Consider the following 18,092-nt stretch of genomic DNA (forward strand, 5'->3'; position numbering starts at 1 on the left):
GGTTGAGAATTTCTCTTAATGATTCCTATGGCTTAGTTTTTACTAAGAAAGTATGGAAGGATATTTTTTAAATAGGAGATCACCTATATGAGTGAAAAGTGGTGCCGCTTCTATGATAATTATAAGGCTAATTTAATCTAGAGCACTCATGAAAAACCAACATCGTTCAGGGCCGAAATGAACACAACCGAGAACCGAATTTGTAAGGAAATAAGCTATGTTGCATTTACTGCATCGGTTTACATTATAAAGTTGAGCAGTTCAAGACATCGCGTTCACTGAGCAACTAGTAAACCCGGTATATGTTCACTATGGAAGATTCAAAGCCAAAAGCTATCTCTCCTTATGTAGTGATGTTCCGCGCACAACTCTCTAGTGTCTGCATTAGAGATTAGGATTAACATTCTGCATTTTTCTATTCAATTTCATTCATGTGGGGGATTGTAGGAAATATGTACTAAGTTGGCCACTTAAGTCTATTTCCAAGGATGAATGAGAATTGGGTTTAGTTGGAAACATACATCAAAAATCAGTTAGAGAAATTGATTAGTATGGTTCATGTTGTTAGGAAACATTCATGACGGTTTGGATGAATAGATGTGTCCCGAGTGAAAGCTCGCAAAGGATTCAACCAAATGTTGCCTTGGTTAAAATAAAAACCCATCTCTTTCTTCCGGTACAAAAACAGAAGAAGATATAGAAAACCAGAAAAACCTTGAACTTTCTCTGCAATTTTCAATTGAATGCATTTCTTGTGTCCGTAAGAGAGTTTGTGCTACAAATTTCGTGTTTGATGTTCGGTGTAATCGAAGTGATGCGAAATACATCGAGGTATTGTCGAATGTTGAAGACATGTGCCATTAAACTGTAACAACATTCTATACAGGCATCAAATATCTTAAGCAAAGAGACTACTCGCCTCAGTACACCCATTTGTTTGGTTACTGATTCGATTGTCAAGGTGCACATTTTCCCTCTCTACTTGTCTAATTATTTTTGTTTGATTTTGGAAACAGTTTGGTTGTGATTTTGGGCTTTAGTGTACAAATTGTGTTTCCAACTTTATAATTACTGTGCTGCTTGCGTTTAATAGTATATGAGATATAATCAAAACCTAGGATTGCTAATTGTCCAGTCCTAATTAGTCTGCATACAGAAGTGTTCGTCTTTATGCCAAGGAGGACTCATATTACAATTGTTACAATTGTTGGAAAAACTGTTTTGCATGATAGCACAAACGAACGATAACCAAGATTAGTATACTAATTTTCCAACGGTGACATTTAAACTTCCATTCCATTATATGCTACAAAAAGATTGAAATAAAGAAAATTAACAAATGGAAATAAAGAATAAGGAATAAAATAAATAATCCACTGATCCCACACTCTTAAAGCACAGTTGACCATTGACCACCCTTACATTACCGACTACCCATTTGTAGTTTTTGTTGAGTTAATAATGGTTTGCAGCGTCTAAAAATTTGCAGCAGCCGTCTTGCCAGTACAAAACTATCCGAGGAAGAATCATGAGTCCGTTTCTGTTTCTCAGCTGCACATCTCGAGTATCCGAGCGATGACAAATCCAGGAAGACACGTGAGGCTTTAATGTTTTGAGATGATTACTAAAAGCCAGGCCAATAAGTAAGTGAGGTACCCATTTGTAGTAAGACATTAAAGCCAAATCCGGTTTTGAAATTATTTTTGCGACTCAACCAAACTCAGGTGTTTGGTTAGGCAAAAAAAATTCTTAGCCGAACTGTTCTTCGTATTCTTCATTTTTAAAAGTTCGGTTGTAAAATTAGGGTTTTTTTCAAAATTATCCTAACCGAACTTACTACTGTAACCTCCAAATTCAACATATTTTGATGACTACGGCTCAAAATTTCAATCAAAAACGAATTAGAAGTAATGGGTTTGTGGGAAAATATTTATGGATAGGTTTCTTTATAAAAGATTGTAATTGACGATGAAAACTCAATGAGTCGACGACAATGAAAATTTGATGATTTTGATTAGATTTGTATACGATCAGGTTTAGATGATCATATATTGATGAAGAAGAGAAGAAGAAAAATTGTAGAATAGAGGAAGAAGAAGTTGTAGATTAGTTTTAATTTTAATTAGGTAAAAGGATAAACTAGTCATCTCCACCTTTTAGGACACCCCTTATAATTATAGGGAAGGTGGCCTCATCAAATTATGGTCCCCTCAAAAAGCCCATGGTCCCCAAAAAATGATTCTTTCTATTGACTTACCCCCACAACCACTACCTGAGTTGCACAGACGCGGACACATAGATGCGGACACGACAAGACGCGGACGCGGACACTACAAAATTCTCAGAAAACTAGGACGCGTACACGTATATACATATTTTATTTATATATTATTTGTATATACAATCATGTATTTATACATCAAAGTCAAGTGTTTAGATCCTAAAAATTAGAAAATGATGCTACATGTGTATAAATTTCAAAGGAAAAAGAAGACATCGTTAGTTAATACACGCCAAAGGTCAAGCAATTAATCACTATTAAACACATGACACAATCAAAATGCATTCTTAGAGCAACACATACCCAACAAAAGATATACATGATGTCATTTCCAATAACAAAATCCTAATAAAAACCTAAATAATTGATCTAAATGATTGTCTGTCTTAATTTAGTTAATAATAGTAAAAATAAAGGAAGAAGTTTAACAGAAAATGAAGGGAAAAAACGCGTCAAATCCGAGTTATTGGTACGTCCAAACCAGACGCGCGCAGGACGCACAAATTGATCCGTCGGACACGCGTCGTGTCGACGTCCCATGCGCGTCCCGTGTCCAACGCGAGTCGGACGCGGACACGGCTCGGAAAATGGAGCGTCCGTGCAACCGAGGCCACTACATATGCAACATTAAATAAGTGTTGGGATATATGTTTTTTAAAACATTAATTAATTTCCAAATTTTTATTCTCTCAATTAAATGACTTTAAATGTGACCATTATTCTTTCCCTTAAAGAGTGAATTTATTTTGTTTTAATACTAAAAACAATTTTTTATTGAGTGAGTTAATTAAGTTAATTAACATCCTAATAATGTCTTTCATTTACTCACATTTATCTCCTAAAAATAAGAATTTTTTATAAAAAAGGATTAGGAGAATTTTATAAGATTTTTCTAATGAGTGAGTTTTCTAATTTGTTTCATGAGTTTAAAATCAAAATGAATGTCTTGTGAGAAAGAAAAACAAGCATGTGATCATCCTTGGTTTTTCTAAAGAGTTCTGAGCAAGAATGAAGTGTAGAAGTTTCACATCCTCTCATCGTGCAAGAGTGATTGTGAAAGAGATACTGATCTCGGCTGTTTTATCCTGGGGACGACGCGCCATTGAAAAACTGCTTGCACAATCTTGGGCAGAGCCGCGAAAAGTCTTAAAGAAAGCGACCTAGTCCACGACTCAACCATAACGTTAATTGTTTCGTATTTGATTTTATTTGTTATGCATGCATAAGTCAGCAATGATTCCAACAATAAGTGAGGCCAAAGAAATCAATTTTCGCCCCCACACTCGACTAATACAGTATGTCACTACAGTATCAGATTCAATTGTTGCATTTAATATGCAGAAAACAGAAGGAGATACGCAGGCAGATAAAAAAAGAACAACAGTCTGTCATCTTCCATTAATTAAAGATGGACTGATATGGAATCGACTCATACGAGTCTTTAATATTAATCCCACGCCTACCTACCAACAGTGGTTCTATTTCAATGTTTTGATTTATGTATTTCATCACTCAAAAAATCTAGGAAATTTTACACGATTGAAAAATTAATTTCAGATGCATATATATGTTTGGAAGAAGATTAATGGTAGAGTTTAACCTCGATAAATCTATTTTATTTGTTTTTAAAAATGGAGTTTGGATGGAAAAGCTGCACAAATGATAGAACAAAAGAAATACAAGCTGGTTGAAAAGGAAGATTGGATTAAATCTATTTTAATGTTGTGGGATTTGGATTCAAAACATTTTCTGTAACAATTCAAATTAGTTATGTATTTTTCATCGGAAAATCTTTTCATTCGTCGTTAACAAGACTTTGCAATCTTTTGTATGTTTTCTTAATAAATTTTCGAGCATAATAAAAAAAAAAATCAACATGGACACAAAGGTCAATCCTTGCCAGTCTTAGGGATGGGACCGGAGCCCATCAAGACCCACCCGCTAAACACATGAGACATTACTTTTAATGTTTTTACTCTCAATTTGTCTTTTTTTTACGTTAAATTGTTATCCTTTTTCTTTAAGAAAATTTCAAATATATATAATAATATCTATGTTTATGGAAAAAAGATACTACTATTTTTTCTCATTTCAACTTGGTTGGAAAAGTGATAATGACTCTTTTATAGAAACAGAGAAAAAAAATATAAAAATCTGCCACTTATTTCTGCTTTTAATGAATCACAAGCCTAAACTCATAGGAATAAAAATACCTCAACAGATTAACAGTCATAATCACCGTTTCCATGGACATACTTGAGAGTTGAGAACAACTTGAAAGTCTTTTTTTGGTAACCATGTGACCTTTAAAGTCTGAAGGACGTACTCTGGTGAAAACACTGTTGGCATATATGGCACAAAAAAAATGTAAACTTTAAAAGGATGGCCCGACCAAAAACAATGAATAAATTGAAAAGCACTCTACTGATTAAGATGGAACAACAATCTGTTGGAATATTTTCAACACCGCTTACCAAAGGGGGGTCCTGGGGGGCATCGCCCCCCAGGCTGTGGTCGACCTGACAGGTCAGGTCGTGGGGGTCCAGGGGAGACCGCCCCTGGTGGGGGTTTCAAGGGGGCAACGCCCCCGGAAGAATTTTTGAACTGAAGGTTTTATTTGGCCGATAAAAGCCTGTTCGAAAATTTCGAATCCAAAAGACACCATTGATGTCTGTTGATGAAGGAACCTGACGGTTCGTGAATAGAAACACCTATTCCCAACAGGTGCAAAACCCTTTATAAATAGCTTCTCCCAGTTTCGTTTAAGATATAAGAAAAATCAATCTGTTTTCTCTGTTTCAAAAAGCATCATCAGAAATCAGAAATCTCTTTGTGTGTTCTTGATTGAATCAAGGGGTACAAACCTTGAATTTAGTTTTCGTTGCAGGGCTTTCATTGTATCCTGAAGGCAATATTTCGCATACCTGTTGTAATCGCCAATTGTTATTGGGAGGGTAGAAATATTTGTCTAAAAGAAATTTATACAAGCCTTGAAAGTTTTGGAGTGCAACACTTTCTTCTCTGATTCATTCATCCTTTGTGAAACCCAATTATTTCCAACACAATCATCTCATTTCTACTGATTAAGGAGTTTATATATTGTTCTCTCAATCTTTGTGTCGTAAGGATTGGTGGGCAGCAACCACGTAATGCATGGTTCATCGCTTGTTTTCAAAAGGGCCAAAAGAAAATTCAAGGCATTCTATTCATTTAAGGATGTGATAGAAACAAATAAATATTGCCTCCCATTATTAATAGTAAAGCATTTTAAATCGGTGGTCAATTAAAGAATTTCTTTGAAAGTGATTACAATCACATCCAAGTCATTTTCACTGACTAATTTAATCATATTATTTCTAACTTTAAGCCTTTTGCGTAAAAAAAAAAAGAAAGATATAAATTCTAACTTTAAGCCAATACATTATGTCAAGTTGTTATGTCTTGACTCAGTTTAGAGTTTGGTCAAGTAGTCCATCCTAACCTTTGATCTGGTCTTTTATAGGAACAGAGTGGTTTTGGTCTTCTTTTCGTTTGCAACGAATCTGATTGTTTCCACCAACCTAGCTAGATGTTAGACGATACTGATTTCATCAAATATCACATTGATGGTATCTACTATCTATCTCTAGGAAATATTTTGACAACTCGTAGAATTTTCTACCATACAATCGGAAAACACTAAAGCTGGGACGGATAATATGGACCAGATCTGGGACAATGGAACCAAAACACTAAAGCTGGGACGGATAATATGGAAGAACCATCAGACCAATTGATGGCTCTCTAAAAAAGAATTCGCTAGAAACAGGGATTGAACCTGTGACCTTGTGGTTAAGGGCCACACGCTCGAACCAGCTGAGCTATTCCAGCTTTGTTAAAAACTGTAAATAACTATTTGTACAAGCTCCAAGTCTTGGATGAAATCATTCGGATTGTTTTGGACATGTAAATGTTTGTCATTTCGTCATGCTCTCAAGGAATCACACATCCAAACACGGCCTAAACTTAGGAGTAATAATACCTTAACAGAGTAATTAAGAATTATAATCACCATTAACATGGATATACTTGAGAGTTGATTACAACTTTTAAAGTTTTTTAGTTTTGGTATTCAGTAAAAACTTTGTTGGCACAGAAAGGTGGACTTGAGAAGGAAGGCCCGGCCAAAAACAATGAATAAATTGAAAAGTACTCTACTGATTAAGATGGAACACCAAAAGAAAATTAAATCCCAGAACGGACAGACTGTAGTAATTGTCCAGAAAATAACTTTGAAGGTGAACCAGAAAACGAAAGTAGTGTTGGGCTAAGTAAACACGTTTGCTTGTAAGATTTTTCTTACGTCATTTGCTTGGAAAAATTCAACTTGTTATTATAAAAACAAATTGCTTAGAAAAACCAAATTAATCACAACCACTATTTCAGTTGGCTGGGTGCTTCCTGAAGCTGATTGGATTAAGATGAACAACATTACGAGTCAAGTGACACCCAAAAGTTACTGACGGGGAGTTTATTTGTCGGACATGAATCATGGCATCAATAATCAAGGCTACAGCAGCCTATGAGGATTACCATGGCTTAGCAGCCTAGACTTGGTCTATGTTGACTGCTCAACAATCGACACATCGAAAATATACTCCACAAACTTGATACGGTTTATTTGACACCAAAGAGAACCACCACGATAAGGACTGGTAGGCTGCAACCACGTAATGCATGGTTTACCAGTTGTTTTCAAAAAGGGCCAAAAGAAAATTCAGGCCTTACTGATAGTATGGCATTTTAAAATCCTAGGATCGCACGGAACATGAAGATTTAGGGTTAATGTTAACGGGATTGGAGTGTTTAACCTCTTGACCAATGGAGTCTCGCCAAGTATCCTTTCCAGGTGTATTCTATAAACTCTTTAGAGCATCTCCAAGTAAGGGTGGATCTATTTATTTTTAGTGACACATAGGATTTTAAACCCCCATTTGCATAAATTCATCTCCAACAGTAGGGTCCTACAAGTTAGGAGGGACCAATTACTAATTATGAAGGTGTTCAAGAAAGTGTTATCTACACCTCCGGTTGCACCTCCACGTCATGTTTTTAACCAATTTTCTTTTAATTCTAAGGGTTAAAATTCTCAATGTTGGAGATGGTTTTTTAGATATGAGGTCCTATATTTACTCTATGTGTAGACCTCATAAATAAAAGGACTAAATAAAAAATTCACGTAGGATTTTTTACACCTTCTGTTGGAGATGCTCTAAGCGATATGTAAAAGAAAGAAATAATAATGCACCTGAATGAAGAATATTTGGAGTTGGCTGGGTACTTTCTGACTTTGATTGGGTCAAGATGAACATTCATGGTGCAGTGAAGGGACACCCAGGAGATAGTGAGGGAGCTTATATGTCGGAACTTCATGGCAGCAATAATCAAGGCTATATATAGCACTGCACAGCCTCTGTGGATGTGGATTATCATGGCTAAGGCGATAATATGAGATCAGGTTGTCCCCGTTTTCTTGACTCGAATTCGCGTTAAACTGACTCTATGGGTGCAACACACCCGCCGATAACAAATTTTAAGTTTTAATTTTCCTATTATGCTTAGAAAATCAAAAAGCTAATTTCAAAGAGTTAAATGTCTATTCTTGAAAAGATTTTCAAGAATTAAAATGTCATTACACTGACCCTATAACAACATTTGTTCGAGTCTTTCTATGGTAAGGATTGGTAGGCCGCAACCACGTAATGCATGGTTCATCAGTTGTTTTCAAAACGGCCAAAAGAAAATTCAAGCCAGTCTATTTATTTAAGGATGTGAAAGAAATAGTAAAGCATTTTAAATCTTACAGTCAATTAAACAATCACATCCAAGTCACTAACTAATTTAATCATAGTATTATTTTCTACTTTAAGGGCTGTACATTATTTTCAGGTTGTTCCGTCTTGACTCCATTTAATCCTCTGGTTTGATCTGGTCTTATTATGAATAGAGTGGTTTTTTTTTACTTCTTTTTGTATGCAATGGTTTCCACCAACCTGGCTAGATGCTAGATGATACTGATTTCAAATATCACATTCATGGTATCTTCGAGATACCCAAATGTTTACGTTGAGGATAATGATCACGGCCATTAGTGTTAGCAAAATTTCCACGGCAGTTTCAGCATATACAAACAATGATGCCTCTCGGTGTAACATGCTAGTACTACATATTAGAAACCTATTTTGAGGCATGCTAGATTTTTTTGAGGCATACTAGATAATGTCAAAATAGGATCACTAAATAAAAAACAACATCACTCCCCATCCACCATTTTTGATAATGGCATAACTATCCTTATATAATTAGTGTAAATGATTATGATTAGAATTGATTAAGTATGAATTTTAAAGATTGATTAAACATTAAATTATTAGTGGTGAATTAGTAGAAAAGTCAAATTTATGTGAGAGAGTTGGGATTTTTGAGAGGAAGAAAAGGAAGTGAAGAAAAAAAGCTTGGGTTTTGACTTTTGAGATTTTAGTGATTAGAAGTGACCAAAATGTGTGATTCAAATCAGAGGTAAACTTCTATCGAGGTTTAATTTCCTTTTATAAGTTGAATCTGCCAAAAAATTGAATTTTTAAAACCCAGATCTGCTGACCAGATGAACAGTTCGGATGATAACTTTTGAGCCGAACCTCTGTTTTTTTGAAATTATACCTAGGTTCGGCTGATAACTTGTCAGCCGAACCTAGGTATAATTTCAAAAAAAAAAACAGAGGTTCGGCTCAAAAGTTATCAGCCGAACTTCACTCAGAAACTGAATCATCCACTAGGTTCGGCTTGAAAAATTGAGGTTCGGCTGGAAATATTGTAAAGTCGCATTAGCCGAACATAGTGTTTCTCTAAATCATACACTAAGTTCGGCTCAAAATTGATACTGCAAGATCAGCCAAACTGATCTTCTGAAAACCCTAATTTCATCTTTGAAATCATATTTTACCGATCAAACAAAATAAAATCAATCAAAAACAAGATGGGTTTGTTACGCATACATTCTAAAATACATCTAAGAGCAATTGAGATTTGGATTTCGCATTCCAACATCGCTCACTTCGATTCGTGTTTCCTTTGTTTGATTAATTTCTTTATTGAATTGGAGTCCTAGATGTTTAAGTTTAAAGTTTATTTTGATTTTTAATTTTAGGTTTTTGAGGATAAGGGAACTATGACAAATAAAAATTATTTAGGGATATAAAGGTAATTACACTACCTTTAGACACCCCTTATAAACCCACCCTAGATAATATAATGGATGAGTATGCCTCAAAAAAGAATGATTTTTTAGGGACCATGGTTTTTTTGAGGGGACCATGGTTTTATTAGGCCACCTTCCCTATAGTGATAAGGGGTGTCCTAAAACGTTGAAATGACTAACCTACCCTTAACCTAATTTAATTTAAAACCAATCTAATAACCACCTATATATATATATATATATATATATATAACCACCACCACCACCGCCCACCACAGCCGATTACCACCACCACCACCTCCGATTATCACCACCACCAACCACCTCCTCCCACCACCACCACCACCGCCTATTTAAGAAATGTAACAACATCAATGCAATCACAATTAAGTTATGTTACATGATAATTTTATCGAGTATAAAAGACGCCAGCCGCTGCCTGATTCTGCCATGGGACCACTCCAGAGGTATTTTCCAACAAACCCTTCACTTTAATTTGATTTTGATTGCTTCAATCGAATAGAAATCATCAAAATAGGGTTTTAGTAGGAGTTACAGAGCCATGTTCGGTTAGGCCGATTTTCCAAAAAACCCTAGTTTACCAACCGAACTTCTTGAAAATGAAGAACACGAAGAACAGTTCGGTTCTATTGGATTTAAAACTAAGTCACCGAACTCTCTGTTCGGTTGTTTCGCAAATTTTTTTAAAACTACAAAGTAACCGAACTCCACCCTTAGAACCGAAAAAATAACAAATCCAGTCTAACCGAACTGTGTTGTTGTGGCCACTATCTTGAGTTCCAAAATAACCGAACTTAGCCAATAGAGTTCGGTTTTTTCGCAAAAAATTTTAAAACTACAAAGTAACCGAACTTAGCCAATAGATGCTGGAACTTCACTTTTTTTTTTGTTTGTTAAGTTCGGTAACTGCACAATTTTATCGCAGAAACCGAACTCAAAATTCGGTTGGTTAGCTGTTAGGTTCAAGTTTGCGAAAGAACCGAACTTTGTAAACTTATATACTCTTATATTACGTAAAGTTCGGTTAGATCAAAAGTGCATGCAGTTTGCGAACCAACCGAACTTTGTACACCAAAGTTCGGTTAGTTGAGAACCAACCGAACTTTGTACACCAAAGTTCGGTTAGTTGAGAACCAACCGAACATAACGCTGTAACTCCTAGAAATTATATTATTAGAGAGTTCGGTAACCTGCGTGTTTGGAACAAGTAACCGAACTACACTTTCAGATGAGTTGGGTTACTTGTTCATCTCACGGGGCAACCGAACTACAACTTCAGATGAGTTCGGTTACTTGTTCTTCATATAAAGTAACCGAACTACAACTTCAGATGAGTTCAGTTACTTGTTCTTCATATAAAGTAACCGAACTGTTCAAAATCCAATTCAAATCCGGATCATTTTGAAGATTAACAAATATTCTAGGAGAGGATGGAGACGAAGAATCAGATGAGTTTTCATCATTTGAATACTCAAACTTAGTGAATTGGAAAAAAAATCTATTTTCCATGTTTTTCTCCTTCATCTTCTCTAACTCTACTCTCTCAATAATTCTACGCAGCTAATAATAAACCCATCTTTTAATTTAATCTCACTAATTGTTTTTAACTAAATCATTCACTAATCATCACCCAAAATTAATCAGAAGGGTAATTTAGGTATTAATATAAATATCTAGAGAAGGGGTGACCTAGATTTACTTCTAATGTCTTTACCCAAAATAAAACCATGATCCCCTCAAAAAAACCATGGTCCCCAAAAAATCGTTCCAAAAAAATGAGTGTGCCTCAAAATAGGTTTCACATACTAAGTACTAACATTTGGTGGAATGGTTTTAGACTCAGGCCCAAATAAAAAACTTAATTCTCAGGCCCAGAGTTATAAAAGAGGATAGCAGCCATGTTTATGTGTCCTCTGAAAATATTGCTGCACACATACAAACAAAAGGAAAGCGTTTTTCTCACATTCATAAAACCAGAAGAACTTGTTGCATGCACCGAAAATTACAATGTGATCCACTACTGCAGTCTACAATGCGCAATGTGAGATGCAGCAAATAATGCAACAACCAACCCAGTACTCAATTTTTACAACTTACTGAATGGAAAACTCAAAGGGATAGAAAAGAACCGGAAGTCATAAACAGTTAGAGACGCACAAGCGACTAAAATTGAAAACTCCCCGACTTATTGTCTAGTCTTGTAAGCCTATAAATGGCGTAATCGTTGTAGTACCTACGAACATTCTATGTACATTGTACTTATATACTGACATGGCCTAGTATGATAAGAAACATACCCAAATCTGCATAAAAGAATCTTAAAAGAGTGGATGATTGGAGAACAACTTACTTGATCTCCTAGCTTAATCTTAGACTGCTCGTGAATTGGTCTTCCAGTGACTGGTTGTGTTTCCTTCTCATGCTATTGTTCTTCTTGATGTGAATCAGTTTGTCATAAACACACCAAGGGAAACTAAGGAAATGTTCCCGACTCTTCTCTTGATGGTAGCATCCGAGGTAACTTGGATGATACGTGACGTAATACCACGCTGAAGCCTTTGCATAGATACCGTCATCTTCCTGAGAACCTGAGTTAGTCCTACTCTTTTTATCGAACCATGTCCTTGCTTCTTTTTTTAAAGCTCTAACTGCCAGACTAATTGATTCTGCGTCCCTCCTCATATTAAATGATTTGGACAACTTCATTACACTCCCACCAAGGATCTCAGCCTCCGTTTTGATCCCGTAATAATCCATCAGGTTAGCCAACTTGTAATCAAATTCTCCTTTGTGTAAGAAAGCATCTTCTAAGTAATCCTCTAACCCATCAACTTCCATATCTGTATCAAATAATTTCTTCGCCACCTCCAAAGTGAAGGATTTTATATGGCTGGTGTGGGGAGCAATATCTTTGACCTGCCTAAACAGTTTGCCCATCACTCGCTTTGACTCATAAGTTGGTCTATCAAGCTTTTCCATGAAGTCTGGGTATTCTTTGACGCGTAAATGAGGAGGAATTTCTGCGGGCACACCTGTCTTAGGGAAGTCGACAGCAATTGAAAATAGCTTGGCGAGTTCTATGCATTCCTTACTCTCTGCCTTCAGCTGCTCCTTATCAGCAAAGGCGGTGTGGGTATTGGCGATGACTCCTAAGCTGTCATTTATCATGTAATTTGCGAAGTACTCCTCAACTTCCTGTAACAAACACATCAACAACCATCTATACATAAATCTGGCAATTCAAAAAATGAAAGTTTTCATAAAAAGAGAATCATGGTGAATGTCTTTACTTTTGAAGCGCCAACTTCTACATACTATATAGGGAAAAAGAGAAACAACTGTTGTTTGTTATCTTTTATAAAATTTTCCCTTTTCAGTGAAAAAAGCTGTTGTTTGTTTTGTCAGACAAAATACATTTTTGTCTTTCCGAAACAAGAACGAGTATGACCAAATCTAAATGCGCAACAAGATTGTTTACAAAAATCATAAAGTGAATAACTCATACCTCAATCTGAACATCGTGATGTAATTCAATAGCAGGTGATGCATCATAGTCCATGGGCTCGACTTGACGAAGTGGAATAAGTTCTTGGTCCCAGCAGACAAAGTATACGTCACCATCCAAATCACTCCCAGAACACTCATTTGGATGGGGTCTACGTCAAAATGTCAACTAATATCAGCAAACCTTTAAAGGGAACTTTCAAAAGATTTCACGAATGTGAAATTCGTTCATATCTATAAAATACAACACAAATTAGTTACTGGTATGCTCTCACCTTTGCCCTTTTTGAGGAAATACAACACAATCCACCATATGGTGCAATGCTGGCACATTGACAGCCTGCAAGACACGCATATCACCAGGGTGCAGGCATGGATTTTTAGCAACGACTACCTTCCCAAGTACAAGAACAGTGTCTGTTGGTCCATTCCCATTAAGCATAGAGAAGGAATCCCCACAAAGTTTATTGCGACCAACGCGAGAAACCTGGACAAATACCTGTCCATACTCCAAGTTCGCTGTTTCATCTAGACATCCCATCATTGATCTTCCCTTTGGAACAAATATCCATGTCCTAGTCCGCAACTCTAACAGCTTCGCCGCTCGAAATGTTTGAAGCATCATTGAAAGGAATGGCTCTTGATCAGGCTTGTAACCACACAAAAGCATTTCCTTGAGGATATTTGTGGTTTCTGCTGGTGACATGATCTCAAGTGCTTCGTACGCCTTTAACAGGTCGGTTAAAATTGAATCCAGTTGATCGACTGCTTCTTTTTGCTTCTTTTCAAATACGTAATCACTGACGCCTAGAGTAGACAAAAGGCTGATTACCTGACGATTGAGGAAACACGGTTGAAACTTGCTCCACGACAGAACATCTAGTTTGGTTACCTTTGACTTGAACTACGCATGCTTGGTCTCAAATATAACTTTTTCACTGTTCTTGGATCTACAGCGACAACACCTTTGTATCCACCATACCTAATTTGAAAGGCAGACGGCGTACATTTCAAACCACACTTACTTGTCACCTTATGTGCAAATTCAGAAGAAATCTTTCCAATCCCATCAGAAAATGTGTATACAGTTCCATTACTTTCAATCTCGACATCATCTATCTTTTCAATTTCATCCCTAGAAACACTTAATGTTTCTGTTGAGGAACCAAAAGATTGTCCTAGTCTGGCTGCATATTTTGCCACATTTCTAATCTTGCGAAAATCACCCATCCAGTCCCTGATACTAGCTGCTGTTAGCGAACCTTTTGAAGCAAACATCCATGCAGAATTACCACGTAGCTGACTTGCTGAGAAGGCAAGAAATTCAAACTTCTTATCACCAATAACTACGCCATTATGCAAAGTAGAGAGTATCCTTTCATAAAGCAAAGTGTGCTTTTTCTCGTCATTCATTGTTGCACGCGCAGATAAATCAGTTGAACGGATTTTCTCTGAGTCTTCATCAACAAAAGAAATACGGATAAAATTATCGATGTGTTCACTATAATAGCGTAAAACTCTGTTGGAAACATTAATCTCTGGACCCAGAAAGTATACTTTCAAGGGTGTTACTTGCACCCTGCGAACATATACCAGCCCATCAGACAAGGAAATCGAAGTTGATCTAGGAGGGTTTGCTGATAAGCTGTACTCCAAGTACTGCCCAGAAAGCCAGTTAACAGGTTCATAACAACAGTCTTTCAAGTGAAACAGTTTCTCCAGGGCACATATTATGTAGTTGACAGAGTGAGAGAAAGGGTCAACCATACGGAAAAATTTTGCGTCAAGCGTTGGACCAGAAAGGCAGCCAGTCTGAACCAAGGAATTAACCTTAAACAGAATATCATATCGCAGCTTATGTCCGTCAGGAGGCTCAACAAAAGGAACTAGATCCAAGCTTCGAGAAACTGGCGAACCGGGCTGCATTGTGAACAAACCCTCATCTTCCGTATAATAATGGAAATTTTCACGGAAGTTTGGAAGCTTACAGCCATATGGAATTTTCAAACACATTGCGGAGGACTGCCCAATAGAAAACGATTCAGTGAAATCAGTAGTTCTTACCCACTGATCATCCAATGTATGCATAAAATATTGTAAATCCCTGCCTGGATTTCCTAACGAGGAGAGTGGTTCCACATAAACTCTAGGAGCAGCATTCATCTGCAAACATTAATCTTTATTAAATTAGTGGTATAGTGATGACAAGTACTGTTTTATACGCCAATATTTATACATAAAGGAACAGATAGAGTCTCGATTATCGTCTGACATTGTATGAAGTAAAAACATTGGTTGCATCTCATTCAGGCAGGATAACTACCACTGAGATTTAAAGTAACCACCAAAAAATATTAACCAGCATGTCAGTATATTGGTGTCAAATTGTTTCTAAAGCTAATTTCATAAAGAATTTGTGAATCTTGCATGCTTATTATCTTTTAAGAGAAAATGTTTTAGCACAATGAGAAAATGAAAATATGCTAACACAACTATCTGCTCAAGGAGTGTAAGGAGGACGGCATTAACAAGCATTATGGAAGAACGAACTTATTTAAAGAACTCAAACCTGAATTATGAGAAATTGTGAGTTTAAGTTCTTCGGTCGGCGCAACTGGATTTCCCAAATGCTCTCGTAAGAAAGTTCAAGCTTATAGTTCACAGGCTTTATCTTCAAGGGATCTTTATAAGACAAGAGACAGCACAATTTACGGAATCCAAACCCAAAATCCACTGAAACGTCCTTAGTCTTGCAAAGAGTATAAAAACAATCATTTGAAACCTGGCATCCAAAATGCAGAGTTGGAACCTTGAGATGGAACATCGAGACCCTAGGCTTGGGTATGATATCCCGATCCCTGTCAAAAACTTTGAGATAAGATGTGTCATAGTGTAGGCGTTGGGGTTGACTAATCAACAAAGACATATAATCAGCATTCTGGGTAGTTGTGAACTGTATATCTGCATATGCTCTGGGGTTTGGCCCCTTATTTTTTGGTATCGTAACTTGTAGAGCATACACAGTTCCCTTGCCGGTGTAATCCTCTAGGAAGTCCTTGACGAGTTCCGCTGTCACATAAGCAGGAAATCCATAAATATGAATTGTCCTTCCCATATTGGTGGTGTCTCCTGTTGCATAACATAAAGCAAATTATCATGGGGAAGATATATTTCCACTTCTCAAACAATGCACTATACGTAATATACTTAAACAAAATATTCTGCAGGCCGTGATAGAGAATTTCAAAGAAGAGTAGAATTTCGGACCCTTTCCAAATAGCAGCAAAGTAAAATGTTATTTCAGTTGAAAATTGTCTAGTAGAAAAATGATTGTCTTTAAGTTGATCACCCTGACAATGGACAAAAGATACTGGATACTTCAACTAGACAAGAAACTCCACTTAACGAGACTCGATACCCTGACGAACATTTTTCTAAATCTTACCCATCTATCAAATTTGATTTCCTAGAAATTGAGACTTTGAACATAGATTAGTGCTCCTTAACTTGTAAGCGAAAGATGAAGTAAGTAAATCCTTACTGAAAATTGAAAAAAAACTCAAAGAAGAGTAGAGATTTCAGACCCTTACCTTACCTTTGATCAAACTTTTTTTTATCTGTTTGAACTAAACTATTTCAACCAATTGTGTTATTTCAGTTGAAAAATTGAAACTCCTAGTACAAGAACTTGTTTTCCAACATGCAACAATGAATTGGTTAATACACGGTTGTCTATAAGTTGATCATCCTGACAATTAACGAACTCCACTAGAAGATTTTGGATCATATTTCCAAAATCTATCTACCTATCGAAGTTAGGCTTGATCATAGTTTTCTCTAACTAGTAATGAAATTTCAAAAGACAAAATCAATCAATAAACCAAAAAAAAAAAAAAAAAATCATAGATAGTAGATTGTATTTTACCTTCTTCCTGTTACTCCTCAGATAGAAAGAATCCTCGAATAGCTAGTTAGATCAACTCTGAAGCCATAAGTAACTTCAGTGCAGACATATATACATACACAGTGATAGTAACCCAACTTTATAATACTAAAAGGGGACCAACGAGGAATCTTAAAAGCAAATTACGTTGTTTTGCTTTTTTCTCTGATTGGGTTGTGAACTATTCACTGTCATCATCTTGTCGTCCGGACAGTCAAGTAGAAGTCAATAAATAATAGTTTCCGGATGAAATGGGACCATAATGTTATTTTGGCCCATACATTTCCCAATGGGAAACTTTTAGTACAATTATTGAAATACGGTGACATCGGCAAGATGTTCCCCATAAGCGTCATTGTTTTGTGGTGGCCAATTCCGTAACACACCCTGTAATTCTGAATCATGAATTAATGAATAAGGGAGAGAAATCATGAATTAAGCGCCATTCTGTGACAGTGCATCCGAATTTTCTCTTCTCAACCCATGACATTTTTCAAGTCTTTGTATACCTTCGAATTTTCTCTGCTCAGTTCTAGGGTGGATTCCCATCTCATTCCTCTGGGAAGATGAGGGAGTTAGACTCTCCCTCCCCCAATTCATGTTGCAACTTGTAATAATATTGAATCAAAAGTAAAAGAAAATTTTATTTACAGCCACCAGCACTTGGCCATAAAACATAAAATTATAAATACAAATTTTTTAACCACCGACCCAAATTAAAGAACAAAATTAGACTACACTACCTTTACTTTACCAATAAAGAAATTGAGTACGTAAATTTGGCATAGCTCAAAGAAAAAAAGAAGACAAGGCCCAAGAGTCAATTTACCTTCTCATTAATGTCCAATATTACAGTGAAGCTAAATGGATAAAGTCAAATGTTGATGGGGTAGGCATCCTATGCTCAAATCCATAGATGCAACACGGGTTTACCTTAAGAGCAACCACAGTCATGAAACGGACCAAAAGCCAGACTAAAAACCAAAAATTTTTGGTATTTTGGGTGACCCAAGCGCAGTGGGATAACACCAAATTTGGTGAAGCGTAACTTACACTAACGCCCGATGCCAGACGTAACTTATACTCACGTCTGTTGATGAAGCGGA

At 36.4% G+C, this 18,092-nt stretch overlaps 1 non-coding gene and 1 pseudogene across 1 annotated transcript; both read right to left on the reverse strand.

Moving 5' to 3' along the window:
• Positions 1-6,077: 6,077 nt before the first annotated feature.
• TRNAK-CUU lies at positions 6,078-6,151 on the reverse strand. The gene has a single exon. It is a non-coding gene; the product is annotated as a tRNA-Lys (tRNA).
• A 5,352-nt stretch (positions 6,152-11,503) lies between these two features.
• LOC113300374 lies at positions 11,504-17,076 on the reverse strand (annotated as a pseudogene).
• Between the last annotated feature and the right edge of the window lie 1,016 nt (positions 17,077-18,092).

This window comes from Papaver somniferum, chromosome 7 (genome assembly GCF_003573695.1).
Source record: "Papaver somniferum cultivar HN1 chromosome 7, ASM357369v1, whole genome shotgun sequence".
In the NCBI taxonomy this organism is placed as follows: Eukaryota; Viridiplantae; Streptophyta; class Magnoliopsida; order Ranunculales; family Papaveraceae; genus Papaver; species Papaver somniferum.